At 34.6% G+C, this 7,500-nt stretch overlaps 1 protein-coding gene across 2 annotated transcripts in view; it reads right to left on the bottom strand.

Moving 5' to 3' along the window:
- The window catches only part of LOC113816041 (RND transporter family member dispatched), a 117,531-nt gene that overhangs the window by 109,667 nt on the left and 364 nt on the right, over nucleotides 1-7,500 (bottom strand). The gene's annotated exons all lie outside the window — the stretch shown is intronic.

Raw genomic sequence — 7,500 nt, 5'->3', positions numbered from 1 at the left:
GAAAGAAAGAAAAAAGATGCCTCTAAAATGAAACATTACTCTCTCTCTCTCTCTCTCTCTCTCTCTCTCTCTCTCTCTCTCTCTCTCTCTCTCTCTCTCTCTCTCTCTCTCTCTCTCTCTCTCTCTCTCTCTAAAAAGAAAAAAAATAGTAAAAAATAAATAAATAAATAAATAAATAAATAAATAAATAAATTCATGTTGCCATCAAATAACAAATCAAACTGCAGCACTGCATCAAAAAAAAGTCCGAAAAGCTGATCAATAAGACAGGACGTGTTGCCATGATCACGACGGCATTGTTTACGGACGAGAGTGAAATGAGCTGCTCTCCCGCCGCCTCCCCGGTGACCTTCGAACAGCTGGGAGACCGGTAGGGAGATGAACATTTAAGGATTCTTAATAGTTCGTGATCTTACTCTAAGCTTTTAAAAAAATGTGTTCTCTTTTTCTCTCTCTCTTTCTTTCTTTCTTTCTTCCTCTCCCTCTCTCCCTCCCCTTTTCCTTCTCTCCCTCTCCCTCTATGCTTCCCTCTTTCCCTCTCTGCCTCCCTCCTTCCTCCCCTCCCCCGCTGCTTCTCTCCGCCACTTTCTCTCCGCCTCTCCCTCTGTAGCTCCCTCTTTCTCTCCCTCTACTCCTCTCCGTCACCTTCCCTCTCCCTCCCTCTCTCTCTCCCTCTCCCTCACTCACCCACTCACCCACTCACTCACTCACTCACTCACTCACTCACTCACTCACTCACTCACTCACTCACTCACTCACTCACTCACTCACTCACTCACTCACTCACTCTCTCTCTCTCTCTCTCTCTCTCTCTCTCTCTCTCTATTCAGCCACGTTAAGAACATAAGCCATGTCTGTTTCCTAGTACCCATCACGCAAAGACATTTAACACCTCTACTTTTTCTAGAACTACACCATCTTCGCCTTCAAACCCAAACATATAGGCCTAAACACAGTGCACCCAACTTATAACACACACCCAATACTAATACATCCTTTAGTATCTGAACATAAAACAAAAAAAATACTGATCTAAAAAATAATAATAATAACACGAAAACAAAATCAAAACAAAAAACACACACACGTAAACAAAAACAGTGCCAAAAGCAAAAGCAAGGACAAAGCCACCAACAGCAGCTCATAAGCGGCTTACGTGTATTTGATTCGCATTGAAAAATCATCCTTACATTGTGTGTCGTTCTCATCAGCCGGCATTCAAGCCCTTTGACTGACATCATGCGACGCAGCAAAATACTTTAACCTCCGGACAATATATGTTATTTTCAAACGGTAACTAGAGAGTAAAAACGACGAGCGATTTCATAATTTATATAAAAGGATATATTTTGATAAATAAGAAACCACTGACAGTGCGCCAACCCACGCAGATTCCGAGCAAACTATATAATTCAAGAGAGAGAGAGAGAGAGAGAGAGAGAGAGAGAGAGAGAGAGAGAGAGAGAGAGAGAGAGAGAGAGAGAGAGAGAGAGAGAGAGAGAGAGAGAGAGAGAGAGAGAGAGAGAGAGAGAGAGAGAGAGAGAGAGAGAGAGAGAATATGAGAATGGGAGAGAGAGAGAGAGAGAGAGAGAGAGAGAGGAGAGAGAGAGAGAGAGAGAGAGAGAGAGAGAGAGAGAGAGAGAGAGAGAGAGAGAGAGAGAGAGAGAGAGAGAGAGAGAGAGAGAGAGAGAGAGAGAGAGAGAGAGAGAGAGAGAAAGATGTATAAATGTATATATAGATAGATATGTGTATACATATGAATACATGATATGTGTATATATATAAATATATCTATATCTATCTATCTATCTATCTATCTATCTATCTATCTATCTATCTATCTATCTATCTATCTATCTATCTATCTATATATATATATATATATATATATACACATTCACATATGTGTATGTACATATATATGTATATATACAAGAATGAATAGACAGATAGATTGGAAAGTGTTTGTGTGCACACACACATGTTCGTGTGTGTGTGTGTGTGTGTGTGTGTGTGTGTGTGTGTGTGTGTGTGTGTGTGTGTGTGTGTGTGTGTGCGTGTGCGTGTGCGTGTGCGTGTGCGTGTGCGTGTGCGTGTGTGAGTCTGTATGCGTGTGTGAGTCTGTATGCATGTGTGTGTATACATGTGTGTGTATGTATGCAGGTGTGCATGTACATGTGTGTGCGCGTGTGTGGATGAACGGTAAAGTAATCTTTTTGAAAGACGAGACAACACTTGCATAAAAATGAGTTAAACAAAAGCTCAAAAAAAGAAGAAAAAATATTATATGCAAAGTAAGATGACATTCAAGAAACACTTTCTTAAAGTGCGACAAGAGTCTGAAAATCAAACTCAATTTCGTCTTCAAGTTGAAATTGAAATCTCGTCTGATAGTTGTTTCCTTCTCCTTTCCTTCTTGTCAGTTTTGTTGTTATGTGCTGCTGAAATCATCTCATTTGGTATATACGATTCCTTTTATTTAGCCTATCCTCCCATAATTCTAATAAATGGACTACATACAAACTTGTCAGAGCTAAAGATGCCTTCATATCCACATGTAAATAAATAGTATACTCTATTATTAAGAACTGCATTTATCATCAAAAACCCCTGTAGAACAAAATCAATTATCAGCTCCAATTAAAGATATTTCATTGAAAATAGACATACTAATACATAAGAAAGAGAAACTAAAATTAACGTAAAAAAGACATCACATAAATTAAAAGGGACGATGAATTAGTACATGGATACAGGTGTGAAACTACCCTCCCTGACATGGACTCAAACCTTTCCTACTCCAGGTAATATACAAACCATCTTCACGGCCCAGCCCAACTGAAGAACTGTCTAACTAGGAACATATTAGTTCCATAGAAATTATCTTATTACTCACATTAGAGTAGGTAACATGGGATAAGTAAATTATTCAATGCACCCAGTTTAACAAACCTTTGATTATTGTGAACAAAAATACAAACGCAAAAATGTGTTTGCAAAGACGAAATGAAACACAGCTATAATAAGAAAGGAAAAACGAACAGTGTGTTTTTTTAATCTGACATGGCTCCTTATCAGACAATAAGACTGAAATGGACATGTTTTAGTTTCATCTTCTAATGAGGAGCAAAGTCTGACTTGAAATGTTAAGATGTAAAGTGGATGTGTTTCCTTTAACCCTAGATAACTGTGAAAATCACAAGGATATACAATATATCATTATTATCTTGCAGCAAACATCATAAAGTCTACATAATTAATTTGAAAACTTTCTGGACAAGTACATTTCATCACAATGACAAATGACTGCAAACGAAACACTTTATAGAGCAGGTTTATTGAAAGCTGAAACAACCTATTTTTTTAATTCTTCCACTATACTAATATGGCAGAGTGTTTTGTCATTTATGATTTATGATATACTGTATACACCTTTGGTGATCACTGTTACTGTAATACTTTTAACTCTAAAAACATTAATAATTCACTCTCATAACAAATTTATATAATTTCTTACACTTAATTCAATTGCCAAATATAATGTGTGGTCTTATTTGCATTAATAGGCTATATTAACAGCATTTATTTATGATCTATATAAAAGCTGTCTCAAGCAGCATGACAAACATGTGTGCCTTGGAAACTCATTAATCACTAGCCAACACATAACATAAATCATGTAGCATATATACACTGGATTCATTAGTTATGTTGCATTAAAGTCTCCACATAAATTGGGTATCCGCTCTTGATTACCATCAAATATCATTTCATAGAGATATGATATAAAAACAATGTGATATGTTGAAAATCATTTAAAAAACATTTTCTTCAAAATGTTCAGCATTTTGAGAGGTGCTAGAGCCAAATGTTTTTGGAAAGGATATTTCAGATCTATGCCTAGGCAAACACCACCCTAGATATGAAAAACGTTAGTATTGCAAAAAATTCCCGACTCTGCTTAAGGTTTGTTGGTAACTTTATAACAATTTTTCAATCGTTATCAATCTGCTACAAATGATAAGAGGTGAAAGACCTCATATAACTTTGGCAATACACTTTATCCTGGAATTAGTATGAGTGATTGAGCAACTTTCATAATAATCAATTTCATTCTGTAAACAATATCTTTGTCTCTAATTTCTAAAATAATGAAAATTAAGGAAATAACATTACAAGAATGGATCTTGTGTATTCACAGCTTACCTCATATAAGCCACATGAAAATTAATCTACAAATTATCAACCATTGGTGCTTTATCCTCAAATAAGAAATAATTCGAAGCTATATCTTGTCAAAATACATATCAAGGCCTTTCAATCGGCATTTTCCAACGTACACAGAAATGGAAACCATTGCAATGGTTAGAAACTGGCAATATTTAACAAGTCATTTATATAAATGAATATTTTTTTTCCCTGCAATCAGCACAGTCATGTTACTAAATTTCAAGTAAGCAATATAATAATCACAACTTTTATAGGAAAGATATCAATTTTTTCTTAAGACAAACCATTAGATTCTTTGCTAGAACTCCTGCCCACATGTTAAAAATGCTGCCAATACTTTAACACTTCTTTTTAACAATTAACTGATTTAAGACAATGTCACTAAATCATTTCTTTGTTACTTACCGAGACAACAACTTCACAAATAATTTCTAATAAAAAGCATTATTGCCAAGGGTACTGAGGAGTCATTAACAGAAACACCAGTAATGTCCTCTGCTCGACAATAAACATACGGGATGATGCACAGTTGCCCATGCGCTTATTCCAAAGCTAAACAAATAAGTTGATAATCGAAAAAGGTCACATTCAACATGCTTTTTCAATCTGTACATTACAAGTTTCAATATCAGAAACAATTAATTTTATCCAGTAAAATGTGTCTCCAATTTACCCAATTTCTCACAATGAAACAAATCTATAGTTTTAAATTACATACAAAATAAAGATATAAATACAGTTTTCAGAAAACAGTAGGTATCATAGGGATCGGTATTGCCAAAGATGAGCCATTGCTTAGGAATCCTAGTATCAGTAGCTATCTATATCTATATCAATATCTATTGGAAAAGAAAAAGTAATGGGGTATTCATCAACTGCAATCTTGTTACCAGAAATTCTCCATATACTGAGATTAAATTCAACTAATCATTTAACTTTCAGGATAAAATAAAATGTACTTTTGATGAAATCTACCAAAGCATAAAATACACAATAATCTCTATTCTTTCTGCACTCCACATTTATATTGGCAGGATAGAACTTTTTTTTCTTCTTTCTTTTTTGACAGTAAATCTTCTGGGTGCATCATTAAAATGCACTACACACTGTAACTAACACAGTTTTCTGCAATTATATATATATATATATATATATATATATATATATATATATATATATATATATATATATATATATATATATTCAGTATTATTTGGTGCATGAATCTAACCACAAAGGAAACATGGCACCTTACTTATTACAGAGAAATTGAACGTCTAGGTATTGTTTTTGCCAACAGGTGGTTGTTCTGAATTATGTGTACATTAAAAAAAAAATAGACATCCCATAAAATATAAATGTGTGATTTTTTCATCATTTTAATCAGCAGTTCAGACATGCCATTATATAACAAAGATTAAGTCATATGGGCTAAAGTAGGTGAGGATTGGCCAAATGAGGCCAGGCCGCATTATGGTTTAAACAGCTCAATCAATTAAACAAATAAAACATTTAATAAAAATAAATTTTGTTAACTAATAATTCCATAAAAAACTAATTACATAAATGACTAATACTGCAAACAAGTAGTATTTCTATAACAATGGGGGTATTTTTGGTTATTTTTGGTATTTGTAGGGAATCTCCACATCGTCAGGGAACTCGTGGCGTTTTTCAATAATGATAGGTTACTTCTACAACAACGACACAAAAAATATACAAGGCCAAACTAAACTGCTTTATATTGGAATTGAATGATGATCACAGCTATATATATTAAAGTTCATAAGAACGGAAATAAAATCAGACTTTCCGTAGTGTGCGTATCAGCTGATAAACTGCAACTACATGTATTCTGCCAAAATAGAGCTAGTACGCCTCCTTACCCAATTATCATCAAATAAGAAATTAGTTCAAGCACAGTCTTCCCAGAATATAAATATGACATGTTTGCTGGTAATCGCTGAAGCACGAAGGTCACAGCAATCATTTCTTGTTTTACATGATCCTCTATGGGACAGTTACCTAATGAGGTACTCTAAACATACTTCAGTATAGTTTCATTTTCCCACAGCTATGTAATACACTTACAGAAAAATGTAAAGACACAATAAAAATCAAAGAGAAAAACTAAATTTACTAATATACAAAATAATTTGTGTATGCAAAAAATAACATCAGAAATGAAGAAAATAGGTTGCAACAAATGCAGCCCAGAGAATAAGTCCACAGCAATTGGGTGAGGGCCTGGGGGTGGATCCCTAATAGGAACTATAGGGATCAGATGGTTCTGTCAGCGATGTTTGAGGATTTCCCAGAAATGGCAGGAGTAACAAAGACTTAATCTACAAGGGTGCCATTACATTATAAACAATATCAATGCTTTCATTTATATCTTTAGCTATGGAAAATAACAAAAGGTTCGCACATATTACCATTACATATTTCCATATGATAATGAAAAAACAAATAATAATTTCAAGACTGGATGGCTGTATGAAACTAGAAAAAAATACCCAGACTTTACTATATTAGACTATTTCTACAGTCATGGTATATTCATGAGATCTTTTTACAACAATGGGGCATCGTGCCTAATTCTCCAGTGATGGTATATCTTAGGTAGGTATAAGTTACCGAGAGTGACGGACAGAGATAGAGGGGAGTGGATACCGCCATCTTATAAGGCATAAGAAATAGTCATAAACAACACAGGCACAGCCGCTACGGCCCCATATTTACCATGAAATGACCAAAACATCCACTGCATATCACTGCTCAGAGACTAAATCCACAACACCCTCACACAGCCATAGTTCTTAATGTTGCGCTTTCTGTAAGTTTGCACAATATACTAATAAAGGGGAGTTTGCCCTCCCTGTTTAGGTAATAAATAGAAGGTAGGAAAGGTTAGGTTTGGGTTTTTGGGTTCGCATGATACCCCGGTTTTGGAACTTAGTCTCTGGAGGATGTGTTGCTCTCGGTAACATATACCTCTTTGGTATTTTCTGATGCATGAAGCACCAGTGAAATATTCCCATACTAACAGAGTATCAATTAATACAGCACTTCTATAATAATTGGGGAATATATGGGTATTTCCAACAGGTGTATTTCAACAATATCAGAGGCATTAATTCTATCCATTCATACAAAAATACAGAATGCTAAATAGTATAAAAAACAAAAACATTCCTTACTTTTAATACACTGAATCATGTAAAAAATATAATAAATAAATAAAAATAAATATCATAATTAGTGAAACAA

The sequence above is a fragment of the Penaeus vannamei genome, chromosome 23 (assembly GCF_042767895.1).
Source record: "Penaeus vannamei isolate JL-2024 chromosome 23, ASM4276789v1, whole genome shotgun sequence".
Classification (NCBI taxonomy): Eukaryota; Metazoa; Arthropoda; class Malacostraca; order Decapoda; family Penaeidae; genus Penaeus; species Penaeus vannamei.
The sequence above is the reverse complement of the archived record's forward strand: the minus strand, read 5'-3'. Positions and strand labels throughout refer to the sequence as shown.